The 17,633-nt window shown below is 39.5% G+C and overlaps 1 protein-coding gene across 3 annotated transcripts in view; it reads left to right on the top strand.

Moving 5' to 3' along the window:
• Window positions 1-3,096: 3,096 nt before the first annotated feature.
• LOC106878884 (DDB1- and CUL4-associated factor 8) overlaps window positions 3,097-17,633 on the top strand; it is a 102,856-nt gene continuing 88,319 nt past the window's right edge. The window contains exons 1-2 of one of the 3 annotated variants that reach the window (XM_089352414.1): window positions 3,097-4,421; window positions 6,404-6,475. The gene's annotated coding sequence lies outside the window, so the exon portion shown is untranslated. Of the gene's footprint in view, window positions 4,422-5,501; window positions 6,476-17,633 lie in introns of those variants that run through there. The other 2 variants (XM_089352415.1, XM_089352413.1) reach the window with 2 other exon arrangements.

The following is a 17,633-nucleotide window of genomic DNA, read 5'->3' on the forward strand; positions in this document are numbered from 1 at the left end:
CGTACAACCAACAAGTATAATTTTTGTTTTTAATTTCCCCAGTGAGATGAAACTGAAAATGCCAAAATAAAGCATTTAATACATTATACAAGCTAAAGAGAACAACTCAAACACAATATCAAAGTTTTAAATATTATTATTATTATAAAGAGACCATATCTACATTATTGGCTATTATCTCAACACATTTTTGTCATAAACATTGAATGGAGGATGGATGGGTGAATAACATTACAAAGAGTGCAGTTAGTTTCCTGTAGCTTAAAATTTTTTTTTCTTCCTAATAAACTAAATAATATGAACACAAGAGCTGATACAGTCCTATATTTGTGAGATGAGGAATTATGTACATTATTTACATTTGACGGATATTTGTCCTCATCTTGTATTGTTGCTAACACAAGGTTTTGGCTGATGTACTCTCCAGCCTTCATCAGGTGTCCTGGGGGAATTTCGAACCTGGGTTCTCATTCCTAAAGTACTTTTCCAATGTTATTATTATTATTCAGGTCACTGCCTGGAATTGAACTCGGAATCTTGGAGTTAGTAGCCCGCGCTCTTGACCACTGTGCCATGCCCGTGGCAAATTATGGAGTGAATTTTAGGGCTTATAAATCTAATATTTTCCTATCCTTCCTTAATACTAGTTCCCATATGTTACTCATATCTGCACTAGGTTTGCTTAGGAGGTTATTATGTCCTAGCATATGTGCTGCCTCTTTTAGTTTTCATATTTTCCAGTGGTCTTTCCTGTCTATTATTTTACCTTTATCCCACAGGGGGAGGTGGTCTCTGTTTTTCCATACATGATCAGCTATACCCGATTTATCAATATCTCCTCGTGTCACAGCTTTATGATGTTCCTCTACCCTTATTTTGAGGGGGCAACATGTTTCGCCTTTGTATAACCTACCACAGCTGCATGGGATGGAGTACACGCAGTCTTTGGTCATATTCTTTTCTATTGGTGGTTTACTCAAAGGAGATATTTGCGAAGTGTTGTATTACTCTTGAATACTGTGGAATACTCTTGTAACATGCCACCCACTCAAAATAAGGGTAGAGAAACATCGCAAAGCTGGTGACACAACATTCACCAGTCTACGTTCTACTACAAGAAATCACTAGCAAATTATTTACTCTTCTTCATAACAGATTGAAGCTTCTTATGTCTCTTGTGGCTTTCAATGAGTTTTAACATCCAGTCATTAGATGCTTCAAGATATTTTGCTTGTCCAGTTATAGTGGTTTTGTAAGAGATTTCAGACTGGATCAAGCCTCAGCCTTCTTGAGTTCTGGGAAGGTAGACAATCTGCGTCTGCCTTTGGCTGGTTCATCTTTTTGCAAGTCAGCAGTTTATGGATTTTCCTGTCAATCTTCCTTATTTCACTGATATTCCAGTTGAATACATTGAAACTATAAATAATAACTGGAACTGCTAAGGAATTTATAGTTAACACCTTGTTACGTGCATTTAACTCGGATTTTAGGACTTCTCGAATTCTCCTGTAACATTCCTTCCTGATCTTCTTTTTCATGCTTGCATGCTGAATGCCAGAGACCTCATTTATTCTGAGGTATTTGTAAGTTTGTTCCTGCTTGAGTTCTTTTATAACTGTGTCAACATCTAACACTACTGAATGTGAGGTCTTCAATTTCTCTTTCTGGAGAGTGGCCTAGGCACATTCACCAAGACCAAATTCCAACCCGATGTCATCACTGAATATTTTCACGATACATAATAGTCCTTCAAGCTCACTATCCTCTTTGCCATAGTGTTTTAAGTCATCCATATAAAACACATGACTTATTTTCTTGTTGCCAATTTTATATTCATGCCCTGTTCTGTTAAGTTCACTTGTAAGGAGTATTAGGGCTATGCAAAAATTAAAGGTGAAAGTGAGTCACCTTGGAAAATGCCACAATTGATAGTAGTATTGTTTGCGGTCAGCACTCAATTAGAGTGATATAATTGGAGAGTGGTATAATTATTATTCTTGTTATTAAGGTACCAAGCTGGCACAATTCTTAGAGCACTGGAAAAAGTGATTTGCATCATTTGTTCTGGTTCTTTATCTTTTGAATTCAAATCTCACTGATACTGACTGTGTTTCATCCTGTTGAGCTTGATAAACTAAAGTACCAGTCAAACACTTGGGTTAATAATATCAACTTGCCCCTCCCCTCAAAACTGTTGGATTTGTGCTAAAATTAGAAAGAATTATCATTATTAAAATTATTAATATAATACTATTTAATGAAGACAGCAAGCTGTCAGAATCGGTAGCCTGCTGGACAAAATGCTTAGCAGTATTTCGTTCATCTTTACATTCTGAGTTTAAATTCCCGCAAGATCAACTTTGTCTTTCATCTTTTCAGGATAGATAAAATACCTCCTCTCATGAACTTGCTGGTCTTGTACCAAATTTGAAACCAATATAATACAATAGTCTCATAAAAGCCAAATTATCAATTGCTTTCACAGCAGAGGTTGAGAACCAACTCCAGTAATCACTTGAAATGGCCGAAAGTAATAGTATGACATGGGCTTTTTATCGCTATAGGCCTGAAAGTGTCATATCAGGTTTGTGGGTCTATAAAATAAAATTTAAAAAACCGGAAGGAAAGTCACGGAAGAAATCACCCGTCATAAACAAAAAATGTTTAGTTTATGAGAGTTATGTCCCCTGGATTGGGACCAGAAAGGACCACATTAGTATTTCAAGATATTTGTTTGTAAGGTGAGATTGGAGTTTGAACAAGGGAGGGGCAGTGTAGAAGTGTAGCGGAGGGTAGAGCCGAGAGGATGGGGAAGTTATAGGAAAAGAGAGAAGGAGAGAGAGAGAAAGGTACATATATGCATACACACTCTCGTGGTGACGTTACTGATGGAAAATTAAGGCACCACAAGGGTTGTTAAAGGAGAAAATCTGTTACTGTTCATATTTCGCCAGTGTTTATGTGTAAAAAGTAGTAAAAGTTATCTCCCCCTTAATTTTTATTTACTTTTTAAAATCTAACCAAACTGAACAATTACTACACACACCCACACACATATATATATATATATATAGAGAGAGAGAGAGAGAGAGACAGAGACATACATACATACACACACCCACATGTACGCACGCGCTCGCACACGCACATTACACACACAATCATACACTGCACATACAGACACACACACTACATACACACGTACAACCGCACACATATACAGGGAGAGAGGTGTATATATTTGCATATACTTGTTTCTCTCTATCATCTTCTTTCGTTCCTCCTCTCTCCGACCTCCATCTCTCTCTCTCTCACTTATACGCGCACACATATAGGGAAAGAGGAGAGGGAGAGATACATTTATGCACTTTCTCACTATCATTTCTCTATTATTGTAGCTCTTTCTTTCCCCTCTCTCTTTTCTCCCTTTCTCTTACTTTCACACATACACACAAACATGATATGGAACAAACTTCTTTCGAAGGAGTGTCCGTGAAATCGTTTTCTTTTAATCTACTTCAGATAAATTTTATTTTATTTTACAATTTTACTTCACCATTAAATAAAAACACTATCTTATCAGCGTCTTCCTTTCCCTAATATATCAGAAACTACTCTCTAATGGCGACTGACGAGAAAGTTTTTAAGCCGTCCTCCATTCGACTTGCAAGAAATAGCAGTCAGCTACCCTTTAGTCATATCCTGGTGTCATAAATAAATGGAGGCTGTATTTGGATAATGTAATAAGTATGTAAGAAAAAATAGTCGAACTTATTTTTTCTATGATTTTGGTCTGAAGGAAAGTGTAATGTCTATGACTAGAAATGTTGATACGAAATAAGTGCAATAATTTATTTCGGCATTCCTATAGAATAGAGTCAGAAATTATCTAGAGCGACAAAAACTGCTTTTTTTTTTTTTTTTTTTTGATCTGAATGTTTTCAGAATCGTAGATTATTAACGTAGAAAAATATATTGGTGGGAATGATAATTCTTCAAAATTATCCATCCATCCATCCGCTCACTACTCCTGGAAAGGTCGTGGGGAGAGAGTCCTCTGGTACCTCCTTCATGGGGGGGGGGGCTGTCAGAAGCAACCGTCATTAGATTTTCCGGCAGGATTCCCAAGCGCGACTAAATGATACTATTAATTTTATAAAGAATAAAATTCCATCCCGGTGTCATCACTGAATATTTTCACGATCCTCTTTTCACTATCCTCTTTGCCATAGTGTTTTAAGTCATCCATATAAAACAGATGACTTATTTTCTTGTTGCTAATTTTATATCCATACCCTCTTCTGTTAAGTTCACTTGTAAGGAGTATTAGGGCTATGCAAAAAATTAAAGCTGAAGAAGATCTGAAGAAGGAATTGTAATTCCGAAATATCATCGGACTATAGATAACGAAATTACAACAGGTATATAGTCCATTTCTTATTTTATAGTGCATTGTTGTACCATTCTAAACTTTTATTCTTTACAAACAATACACAATGCTTCAAGCGAACTACAATACTCTCCTATAAATTTTATCCAAGCATTTCGTTCTAGGTCTATCATTAGGTCTTCTGCTAGTTGCCTCGGCTTGAAGAATCTGTCTTGTGTGATTCTTTCAAAGTGACATTCTAATCATATGTCAGCAATACGGGAGTTGTGACCTCTCAATGTGGAGAAGTAGCGGTTCTACCAGAAGAGATTCTTTGAACTCCAGGTCGAGTAACGTTAATCCGGAGACCTTTTGGAGGAACTCCATTTCGGCCACTTGCATTCATGATCGCATTCTTTCAGTCATTACCTAACATTCATGACTATAAGTGAGGAGATGTACAAAAACCGAAATGAAGATAATGAGGTTGCTTTTTTAACAACCTGTCCTCTCCTGAGGATCGGATGCTGGAGCTGGTACATTACTGTGCCAGCACCGGCAAATCTAGCATCCAATTCAGCCTCCTGCCTTCCCAGATACTTAAACTTCTCTATTTGTCTCAGTGATAATCCACAAACATACAGAGTGCACTGGGACGAGTTACTTGGGAGGACCAGTGTCTCGGTCTTTGCAACACTAATTTTCTTCCTTGCCTTGCAACACTTGCAGGCAAAACAATTCACTGCATGTTGGAGATCACCTTCTGATGAGCCAAGTAGCACCATGTTATCTGCATATAACCAACCGATCCTAGACCAACTGATTGTGATACCACTTTTACAATGGCTGCGCATCTCAATCCCGTTCATAAAAATTAGAGTGCGAAAATCCGAAAAAATGTCAGAACTGAAAATTTAGAAAAAAGCATGGGAGGACACATCCCTCCCCACACATATACTTGTGTTTACCTTTTGCAAATTCATATTCCCCAATGCTTATAACATATAGGTCTGAAGAAATCACAGTTTTTTGAGCGCTAGGTAATTTCCAACTCTATTCTATAGGGATGTCTATATTTCTAATAAGTCAAGTGATAAGAAAAAGTGAGGGGAAAGGATATCAGTAAATATTCATAATAGAGAAGTCATGGCTAAATTGCGGCTCGCAGGATTTTCTGAGTGGCACGCCTTACCAAAAAATTACCTCGAATTTTTATAGTAGTGTGGTTAGCCCGATGATGAGTCGAAAGGGTTACTCATGCCAATCCAATCATGCCAGAGGGAAAATGGTAGTCCTCTATAAAAAGTTTAAGGGTACTCCCAAAACACATGCGGCATTACCGAGGATCGCCATCCTCCAGGACAACGCCATTTCCGTTTTGACTTCTGGTACCATGAGGTAGCCTGAATTACAGGAAATTGTACGTTCGACTCCTTAACCCATTGCTCTCTTCTGTACATGTATTTCCTCCAGATCTTCACAAGTTGTAAACTCTAAATTACATATTTCAATGACACACTCTCTGATTTTATTATTAGACATATCGTAAGCACATAACTGCGAGGCTAAGGAACTATAATAGCCAGGAACACTCACGTTAGAAGCCACAGGTGGAATAAAAACAAAAATCACAGATATTTTACAGTATTTCAGTGTCTTCTTTCATTCAGTTACGAATACAATCACCTTTCTATATCCACCGAGGCATTAAGAACAAATTATGATGGAACAAATGAATCGCCAACGTTGAAACAGTAAAGAGTAAAAAAAAAAAAAAAAAAGCGGGGGAGTTCTTCGAACCTCTTCCTAGAATCCCTGGGATAGTCCCAGTGGTTCCAAAATAGATATTAATCTTAATAACTGCAGGGAAAAACAAAGATGGATTGCCGTTCTGGGAGTAATGTTTCGATCTTTGTACATATAAAATGGCGATCGACAAAGCGAAACAAATTGAAAGTAAAATAATCGTTAATGACAAATAGAAGAACTTGTATCTCTTTTTGAGTTATTTCATGTCTTTTATGCGACTTTCAGGCGATCTTTCGAATTTAGTGCATAAAAGATGGCAGTCAGAGTGAGACAAACAGCACCGATTGGAAGTGAAAGGTAAACAAATTATCGCTTATATTTAGTACAAATAAGTACTGTATGTAAGTGCAAGTGTGAAGTGTTCTTTTGAAATTTGTATATATATATATATATATTATGGCGGACAAAGAAAAATACGCTTTAAACATTCGGTCATAACGAGACAAATTGTCATGCTGTGTACATCTGTACCTATGTGCAATACGTTTAGCTACGTGTTTGTTCATTTATGTGAGTGTACATGTGCGCACACGTACGTTACAGAGAGTGCTGGATTTGTATCTTTTATCTTCTACTTGTTTCAGTCATTAGACTGCGACCATGCTGTGGCGTTGTTTAGAAAAATTTTCAGTCGAATGAATCGACCCCATTATTTTTTTTCTTTTAAAACCTTATACTTGTAGTAGCTGTCGTTGGCTGTTGAAGTGCGTGTTATTAAATGGAAAAACAGTTAGTATGAATCACCATAAGACATTTTTGTGTATAAATGTATTGTTTATTCTGTGTTCACCTTTTGTGGTGGAAGCATGTAGTATGATACAAAAACATGTATGTTTACATACAAAGAAAGTTTTGGTTTTTGCTTTTGCACTGAAAGAAGTAACATATATTTGTACTACAGTATGTGTGTAATGCGAACAGTCATTTTGAGAATGTATCTGTGATAAAATATCTTCGTTTACAAACCATATATCTTGTGTTGAGGTGAATAGACATGTGAGAGATTGCATGTGGAGCTGCAGAGAAGACATGTACCTTTGATTAAAACCTGATAGGAACTGAGAGTTTTCTACAGTGTAGCTCAGAACGAGGCTACTGTATCAAAGCAAGGCCAGATGCTTCATCAATATATTTGTCTGCTGTGCAGGTCGACTCACATATTAGTATGTAATATGATGCTCTGCTACATACTTATTCTATTGGTCTCTCTTGCCGAACTGCTTGCTTAGGAGTATGTAAACACACCATCACCAGTTGTCAAGCTGTGGTGGAGGACGTATATGTGTGTGTGTGTGTATATATATATATATATATATATATATATACACACACACACACATGCGAGGCTGGACTAAAAAGTCAATAGGGTGACTATGAAGGAGTGGTGTTAGAGCTGTGAAATCTTGCATGCATTAATTTCAACTCATATCGATAATTGCATTGTTTCTTTCCGGGTAAATTGACATCTGACTGTTCAAAGAAGACTTCAAAACTATCTAGTCGCAACTTCACTTGAAAATCAACAAAATTTGGTTTCATGGTGTTATCAAGTACCTTTAGAAAAAGGGTTTAGCCCCCAACGACATTCATGCTGACATAGTTGTTACATTGGGGGATGATGCTCCAGCTTTATCAACAGTGCAAAAATGAGCATCCGAATATAGGAGGAGATAAGAGAATCTTGAAGATGACCCAACATCTGGTCTTCCTGCAACTGCCACCATTGAGGAAAACATTGATTGCGTTTACACATACTGATGGGTGACAGGCAATTGACTATAAATCAAATACCCAAAGCTATTAGCATATCCCATTAAAGAGTTGAGGATATTCTACACAATAAAATTGGCATGACAAAGGTTTCTACTCGGTGGGTGCTACATCTTCTGACACCTGATCAAAGGCACCCTACGTTGATCACATCACAACAAAATCTGACATTGTTTCAGGCAAATCCAGCTGGGTTTTTTAAAGGTTTCCTAACTCAGGATGTATGCTGGGTTCATCACTTTGAGCCAGAGACAAAGGGACTATCCATTCAATGGAAACATCCCTCCTCACCTGCTCCAAAGAATCCAAGGTCATTTCACCTGCAGAGAAAGTGATGGCCTCAGTTTTTTGGAATGCAAAAGATATTGTGGATATCTTCAAAAAAGCCATGCCATCAATGGAGAGTACTTTGCCAACTTGCTGAGGCAATTACAAAAGGCTATCAAAACCAAATGTCCAAGAAAACTGATAAAAGGGTCTTGTTTCACCAGAACAATCCTCCAGCGCACAAGTCCCTGGTTTCAATGGCAATTGTGTGAGACTGTGACTTTGAACTGGTTGATCACCATCCCAATTCTCCTGATTTGGCCCTATCTGACTATCATCTGTTCCACAACATGAAAAAGCACTTGGCTGGGAACCAGTATCATAGTGAGATTGATGCCACATCTGCTTTTTAGAGCAAGATAATGAAAGCTTCTTCACCTAAGGGATCCAAACACTGCAACACTGATGGAAGAAATGTGTGGATCGCAAGGAGGACTATGTTGGAAAATAAATCTCATTTGGTCACATTCCATAAGAGTATGCTGGTCAGCCTATCAACTTTTCAGCTGACCCTCATATATATATGACAGGCTTCTTTCAATTTCTGTCTACCAAATCCACTCACAAGGTTTTGATCAGCCAGAGGATATAGTAGAAGATACTTGCCCAAGGTTCCATGCAGTGGGACTAAACTCAGAACCATGTGATTGGGGAGCAAGCTTCTTACCACACGGGTATACCTGCACTTATATGTATACCAAAGTTGATCTTGTAGTTTGTTTTTCCTATCTTCTGCCATAAAAACATTTAGTTTAATAATTTAAAAAAACAAAAGCACCAAAACAAAATAAATCAACTGCATTTTATATGATAAATGCTTTATTATTATTTGTAAACAATTTTTGCTGGTCGTGATCATTTGTTTACATTTCAGTTAGTTTAGTTCATTTCACTTTGTCCATCATATTATATGTGCAAAGTTCGAAAGCTTGTTAAGTTTTTAATACATCCATGATAACTTTCAGATAATTATCAAAACCTCAATTAACAACTCCCCTCAAATAGAAGATTATAAAAAAAGAACACTTTATCTGTGAACACGTTATTTTTTATATTTTGCTTGTTTCAGTCAATGGACTGCAGCCATGCTGGGGCACTGCCTTGAAGGATTTTAGTTGAACAAATGGCTTTCTGCCATTTGAGTCTCACAAGTTGCTTATACAGCTAAGCATCTTATAGGTGCAAAACCAATGGTCACTCTCTGACCATTGGTGTGACCATAGGATTGATACCTATAAGGAGCTTAGCTGTAAAGACAACTCATAAAACTCAAGTGGCCGAAGAGACATAACCTCTCTACAGCTGGTGGGAGGAAAATGTCATGCTCAGTTAATTTTGTAAACAAAAGAATTCTAGAACGAAACTCTACTGGTAAACCCTAATTAGGCAAGGCAGAGTTATCCCCCTTAAATCGATTCCAGTTATGTCCATGACCCCTACTGAAGACGTCTGAAGGTGGTAGCATTTTCCTAGTCGGCAAATGGGGAATTCCATGTTTCTAACAGGAATTTCTTCTGATGAGAGCACTAACTAAACATCTCTGTGTGGGACTTTTATGGCATATACATACATAGATAACACAGACACATAGATACATACATATATATATATATATATATATATATATATATATATAGGTTCAAAAAAAGGAAAAAGACAAAAAACAACAACGTGAGGACCTGATACAGATTGTGTTACAAGACGCTCGGGAGAGGAAAGAGAGAGAGTATGACGTTTCAAGTGGAGCTCTTCGTCGGAAACAAGGAAAGTTCAAAGAAGGGAAAAACGGAAGAAGAAAAAATCGCCACTGATGTCCATGAGGTTACATTGTGGAAGGACCAGAAGAGGAAGTGGTGGAAGAAAAGTTCTTTCTAAGACAGGAGAGTGCAAGAAGGAGGTAAATATGTGTGCGTGCGCGAGGGTCTGTGTGTGTAATAACAGAACGTGTGTGTACGTATGTATGTGTGTGTGTGTGTGTGTGGTTTGGCTGTTTATCTGTTAGTGTGTGTGTGTGTGTGTGACGTAGTGAAAGGAATTAGTAGCAGGAATAGTTTGGGAGTGGTGGACAATGGTCAGTAGAAAGTAGGCAGGCAGTTTTTGAGTATGTGTGTCTGTGTTGTGTGGGTGTGATTTCCTAGCAGTGTGTGTATTTTGTGCGTGCGCGTGTGTGTATGTGTATGTTTTTGTGCATGTGTGTGTGTTTGTATGTGTGTATGCATGCATTTGCTTCTGTACGTGCGTGCATGTGCGTGTGTTGTTTATGCCCATGTGTGTGTGATTGTATGCGTGTCTGTGTGAGTGTGTTGTTTGTGAGAGGTGTGTGTGTGTATGTATATGTATGTGGGTGCGTGTGTATGCGTGAGGATGTGCGTACGTGTGTGTGTGTGGGATTGTGAGTGTTAGGTACGTGTGCTTGTGTGTGTGTATATTTTTTGTGCGTGCGTGTATGTGTATATTGTGTATGTTTTCGTGCGTGTGTGTGTGTATGTTGTGTATATGTGCGTTCCTGTGTATGTGTGTCTGCATGTGTTTGTTTACGTATGTGCGGGTGTCATTTATATATATATGATAGACTTCTTTCAGTTTCTGCCTACCAAATCCACTCACAAGGCTTTGGTCGACCTGAGACTATAGTAGAAGACAAAAAATATATATATATATATATATATATATATATATATATATATATATATATATATATATATATATATATATATATATATATAGAGAGAGAGAGAGAGAGAGAGAGAGAGAGAGAGAGAGAGGGAGAATTCACAAAAACACAACAGATGAAGGCAGGTGGTGGAGAAAACAAATAGATGTATTAGTATAACGCTCAGGAATTGAAAACGTCTTTAACGTTTCGAGCCTACTCTCTTCCACAGAAAGGAACATAGAAAGAAACAAGGAGAGAAAAAATATGTGTGTAGTGGTTAGCAATCTATCATATATACATAAAACAGGATCAAAGGTTCTTCCCAAGCCATTCTCATCCATACACATAACATGTCCAATGCAGTCTTTTTTCTTGCACATGACTCTGCTCTTATGCTTGATTTTTCTCCCTCTCTCTCTCTTGAGGTTCTTATAAGGTGTTACTCTGGCACTCAGCTATGAATCCACTGCATTTTATGGCAGAAACAACTGTAAGCTAATGAAGTTCATAAGATAATCATTTATTCTTTTGTCATCTCATTTTCTTATTACCACTCTGTACTCGACTAATACTTTGTCCTGAAGCATATGTTTATTAAGTTTTATAGCAGGTTATTAGTCCAGTATGTCCTCTTTTTCCCGTCCCTCTATTTGTTGTTTTTGCTGTCCACCTTTGTATCATCTATCTGTCTGGATGTTTTATTGTCCTCTATTGCATTTAAAATGGGATGCCCCTGGGAGCTCTTCTATGCTGATGACCTTGCCCTAATTGATGAGTCACTATCAGAACTAGAGAAGTTTCAGGTGTGGAAGCAAGGACTAGAATCGAAGGGCCTTGGAGTCAACCTAGCTAAAACCAAAGTCCTAATAAGTAGGAAGGTAGACAAAACACAAACCCGTTCAGGTAGATGGCCCTGCTCGATCTGTAGAAAAGGCGTAGGTAGAAACTCTAGAAGATGTACCCAGTGCAAGCTATGGACACATAAGAGGTGCAGCAATATCAAAGGAAGGTTAACTAGGAAGTTAGTTTTTGTATGTAGCAGATGTTCAGGAGCAATAAACACTGAAAATGTGCAGAAAACAACTTTGGCCACATTCCAGGGAGAAAAAAACTAGCCTGGGCAAAGTTCAGAGAGTTCTTACCTCTGCTGGTGACAAGGGGCCTCTCACTCAGAGTAAAAGGCAGACTGTATGACGCATGTGTACAAGCAGCCATGCTTCATGGCAGTGAAACATGGGCTGTGACTGCTGAGGACATGCATAGGCTCACAAGGAATGAAGCCAGTATTCTCCGATCATCATCATCATCATCATCGTTTAACGTCCGCTTTCCATGCTAGCATGGGTTGGACGATTTGACTGAGGACTGGTGAAACCGGATGGCAACACCAGGCTCCAGTCTGATTTGGCAGAGTTTCTACAGCTGGATGCCCTTCCTAACGCCAACCACTCAGAGAGTGTAGTGGGTGCTTTTACGTGTCACCCGCATGAAAACGGCCACGCTCGAAATGGTGTCTTTTATGTGCCACCCGCACAAGCCAGTCCAGGGGCACTGGCAACGATCTCGCTCGAAAATCCTACAGGAGCCAGTCAGGCGGTACTGGCAACGGCCACGCTCAAAATGGTGCATCTCATGTGCCACCCGCACAAGAACCAGTCCAGGGGCACTGGCAACGATCTTACTTGGCTTGCCGGGTCTTCTCACGCACAGCACATTTCCAAAGGTCTCGGTCAGTAGTCATCGCCTCGGTGAGGCCCAATGTACGAAGGTCTTGCCTCACCACCTCAGCCCAGGTCTTCCTGGGCCTACCTCTTCCACGGGTTCCCTCAACTGTTAGGGTGTGGCACTTTTTCACGCAGCTATCCCCCTCCATTCTCACCACATGTCCATACCAGCGCAATCATCTCTCTTGCACGCCACAACTGATGCTTCTAATGTTCAGCTTTTCTCTCAAGATACTTACACTCTGACGGGTATTCACATTGACATTACACATCCAACGGAGCATACTGGCTTCATTCCTTGCGAGCTTACGTATGTCCTCAGCAGTTACAGCCCATGTTTCACTGCCATGTAGCATGGTTGTTCGTACGAATGCGTCATACAGTCTGCCTTTTACTCTGAGTGAGAGTCCCTTTGTCGCCAGCAGGGGTAAGAGCTCTCTAAACTTTGCCCAGGCTATTCTTATTCTAGCAGCTACACTTTCAGCGCACCCACCCCCACTACTAACTTGGTCGCCCAGATAGCGGAAGCTATTGACTACCTCTAGTTTTTCACCCTGGAATGAGATAGAAGTTGTTTCCTGTTTGTTTGCAGTCTTTATTGCACCTGAACATCTGCCACAAACAAAAACTAACTTGCTAGTTAACCTGCCTTTGATGTTGCTGCACCTCTTATGTGTCCATAGCTTGCACCGGGTACATCTTATAGAGTTACTACCTACTCCTTTTCTACATACTGAGCAGGGCCATCTACCTGAAGGGGTTTGTGTTTTATCTACCTTCCTACTTATTAGGATTTTGGTTTTAGCTAGGTTGACTCTAAGGCCCTTCAATTCTAGACCTTGCTTCCACACCTGAAACTTCTCCTCTAGTTCTGATAGTGACTCCGCAATTAGGGCAAGGTCATCAGCATAGAGGAGCTCCCAGGGGCAACCTGTCTTGAACTCCTCTGTGATTGCCTGGAGGACTATGGTAAATAAGAGGGGGCTGAGGACGGAATCTTGGTGGACCCCTACCTCTACCCGGAATTCATTGCTGTACTCATTTCCAACCCTCACCTTACTGGCAGCATCTCTGTACATGGCTTGTACAGCTCTCACTAACCATTCTTCTATCCCAAGTTTCCTCATTGACCACCAGATAAGGGATCGGGGGACCCTGTCAAAGGCTTTCTCCATGTCAACGAAAGCCAGGTACAGAGGTTTATCCTTAGCTAGGTATTTCTCCTGCAACTGTCTCACTAGAAATAAGGCATCAGTAGTGCTTTTACCTGGCACGAACCCAAACTGCATCTCATCTAAATTGATTCGCTCCCTAATTAGTTGGGCTATGACCCTCTCTGTAACTTTCATAACCTGATCTAACAGCTTGATGCCTCTGTAATTATTTGTATCTAAAGCGTCACCTTTACCTTTGTAGCAGTTGATTATGATGCTGCTACACCAGTCATTGGGTATGACTCCTTCGTGTATCACCTGGTTCGTAATACGGGTGACTAGGCTATAGCCAACACTGCCAGATATTTTGAGCATCTCTGCAGTGATTCCTGATGGACCAGGGGCTTTCCCGGTCTTCATACTCTTAATTGCTTTATCTTGATTCCTGATGGGCTCCGATGGATGTGTAATGTCAGTGTGCATACTCAACAGAGTGTAAGTACCTTGAGAGAAAAGTTAGACCTAAGAAGCATCAGTTGTGGTGTGCAAGAGAGACGATTGCGCTGGTATGGACATGTGGCAAGAATGGATGAGGATAGCTGTGTGAAAAAGTGCCACACCTTAGCAGTTGAGGGAACCTGTGGAAGAGGTAGACCCAGGAAGACCTGGGATGAGGTGGTGAAGCATGACCTTCGAACTTCAGGCCTCACCGAGGCAATGACCAGTGACCGGGACCTTTGGAAATATGCAGTACATGAGAAGACCTGGCAAGGCAAGTGAGAGCATAATCTGTGACCTCTGCCAGAAGTGTAGCCAGCTCACTAATTCGTATCTTTACTTCAGTGGACACTAAATTCTGCTTGCGAAGACCTGTTGGGGCAAATGAAATCGAAATCGTATATATATGTATACTGTGCATGTAAGACAAAGTGTAAGCACCTTGAGAGAAAAGTTGGGCATAAGAGGCGTCAGATGTGGTGTGCAAGAGAGATGACTGTGCTGGTATAGTTATTTGGTATGTATGAATGAGGACAGCTGTGTGAAGATCTGCTGATTTCTATCAGTTGAGGTTAAGCTGTAGAAGAGGTAGACCCAGGAAGACATGGGATGAGGCGGTGAAGCATGATCTTCAAATGCTGGACCTCATGGAAGCAATGACTAGTGACTGAGACCTTTGACGATATGCCGTGCTTGAGAAGACCTGTCAAGCCAAGTGAAATCATAGTTGTGGCTGTTGTCAGTGTCACATAACTGGTACCTGTGCTGGTAGCATGTAAAAAGTACTTTTTGAGTGTTGGGCTTCATGGAGGCAATGTGTCTGATGTTGATATCATGTAACTAGCACCCATGCTGGTGGCACATAAGAAGCAACTTTTGAGCATAGGGCCTCACAGAGGCAATGACAAATGACCAAGACCTTTGACAATATGCAGTACTTGAGAAGAAGATCCATCAAGCCAAGTGAAATTGTAGTTGTGGCAGACACTGGCGTCATGCAACTGGCACCTGTGCCAGTGGCATGCAAAAGAACCCATTACACTCTCAGGAGTGGTTGGCATTAGGAAAGGCATCCAGCCATATAAACCATGCCAAATCAGACTGGAGGCTGGTGCAGCCCCTCAGCTTACCAGCCCTGGTCAAACCATCCAACCCATGCCAGCATGGACAACGACTGTTAAATGATGATGATGATGATATACACATGCATATATATATATATTTATATTAGGAAGAGAGGGAGCGATAGATAGATAAGATAGATAGACAGACAGACGGACGGACAGACAGATAAATCGATAGACAGACAGAGGGACAGATTGATAGATAGATAGATAGATAGATAGATAGATAGATAGATAGATAGATAGATAGAGAGAGAGAGATGGATGGATTGATAGATGGATAATTAAATGAATGTATGTATATGTGCATATGTCTGTCTCCTTTTCTTGACATTGCACAATACATGTAAATGAGTGTTGCATTATACAAATGATCTCCATTTCTAATCTTCTATGAAAATGTGTCCAGCCGAGAACATGGAAACAATGGAGGGTTGATAACAGGAAGAACATCCAGCTGTAGAAAATCTGCCAAAAGAAATCCCTTCTGACCCATGCAATCATGAAAATAAGAAAGATGATGATTATGGAAGAACAGCCAATTATACCAAACCCAAAGTCGACCTCAAGTAGATTTGAACAGTAAATTGAGTTCAAACTTGAAAAAAATTCCCCTAATTTAGTAAACTATCTATAAATAATTTTAGGTAAATAATGATAGATAATTTTAAAATGGTTAAATATTTTTTGATAAGTGTACTGTCAAATTGTTACCCATGAAACAAAGGATCTATTTTGGGCTGTTTTGTCAGCTAAGAAAAGATAAAGTTTACCACTGAACTTGATAATAAAGTAATGTGAATAAATATAACATCACACACACACACACACACACACACACACACACACACACATATATAAATAATACAGAATGGGACAAGAACACAAAACATCCAGACAGTTAGGTGATACAAGAAAGGGACAAAACATCCAGATAGACGATACAAAGAAAACATGGACAGGTCATTTGGAGTTTTTTTTCTTCATATATCTAGGTGCAGGAGTGGCTGTGTGGTAAGAAACTTCCCAACCACATGGTTCTGGGTTCAGTCTCACTGTGTAGCACCTTAAGCAAGTGTCTTCAATAATAGCCTCAGGCCAGCCAAAGCCTTGTGAGTGGATTTTGTTGACAGAAACTGGAAGAAGCCCATCGTATATCTATGTACTATATATCTATATGTGTGTGCCTTTCTGTCTCTGTTTGTCCCCCCATTACAGCTTGACAACTGGTGTTGGTGTGTTTACATCCCCGTAACTTAGCAGTTCAGCAAAAGACACCAATAGGCTTAAAAAATAATTACTGGGGTCGATTCATTCAACTAATGGCCGCACTCTAATGACTGAAACAAATAAAAGATAATATATATATATATATATATATATACATTGGATAGGATAGGAAAACATGTATATAAATATATATAGATAGGAAAACATTTTGTTTACAATTGTCCCAATACACTGATAATAGGCGTACACACACATGCACACACACAAACACATATAGTATAGGAAAACATATATATATATATATATATATATATATATATATATATATACATATATATATTGATAGGAAAACATTTTGTTTACAATAGACACAATACACTGATATTGAGTGCACACACACACACACACACACACTGAAACTCATACAGATATACATATATAACATTATCATCATCATCATCATTTTAAAAACCGCATTTCCATGGTGGCATGGAGACAGATTTTCTACCTTTTCTGTCAGCAACCCTTAACTGCTCCCAAAGCAGGTAATATTTCCACATGACCAGACATGCTTTCAAAGAAACTGGAAATGAAGCACACTGCTTGTATGACAGTGACAATCCTTTACAACTATCGTACCATGTTCGGATGGTGCTTTTTACATGCCACTTGCACAGGGAGCCAGTCAGGCAGCACTGGCAACGACCCATGCATGAACGGTGCATATTGCACCAGCCACAACTGGCATCGGCCACAACTACAGTTTCTATTTTTTATTGTGATTTGATTTTTGATTTCACCTGACTCAATAGGTCTCCTCAAGCATGGCGTGTCACCTGATGATTCAAAGGTACTTTTTAAATGGGCTTTCAGTTTCCATCTACCAAATCTACTCATGGTGCTTTGGTTGGCCCAAGGCTATAGTAGAAGACATTTGCCCAAGGTTCCACACAGTGGGACTGAACCTGGAAC

This window comes from Octopus bimaculoides, chromosome 5 (genome assembly GCF_046866305.1).
Source record: "Octopus bimaculoides isolate indiv1 chromosome 5, ASM4686630v1, whole genome shotgun sequence".
NCBI lineage: Eukaryota > Metazoa > Mollusca > Cephalopoda > Octopoda > Octopodidae > Octopus > Octopus bimaculoides.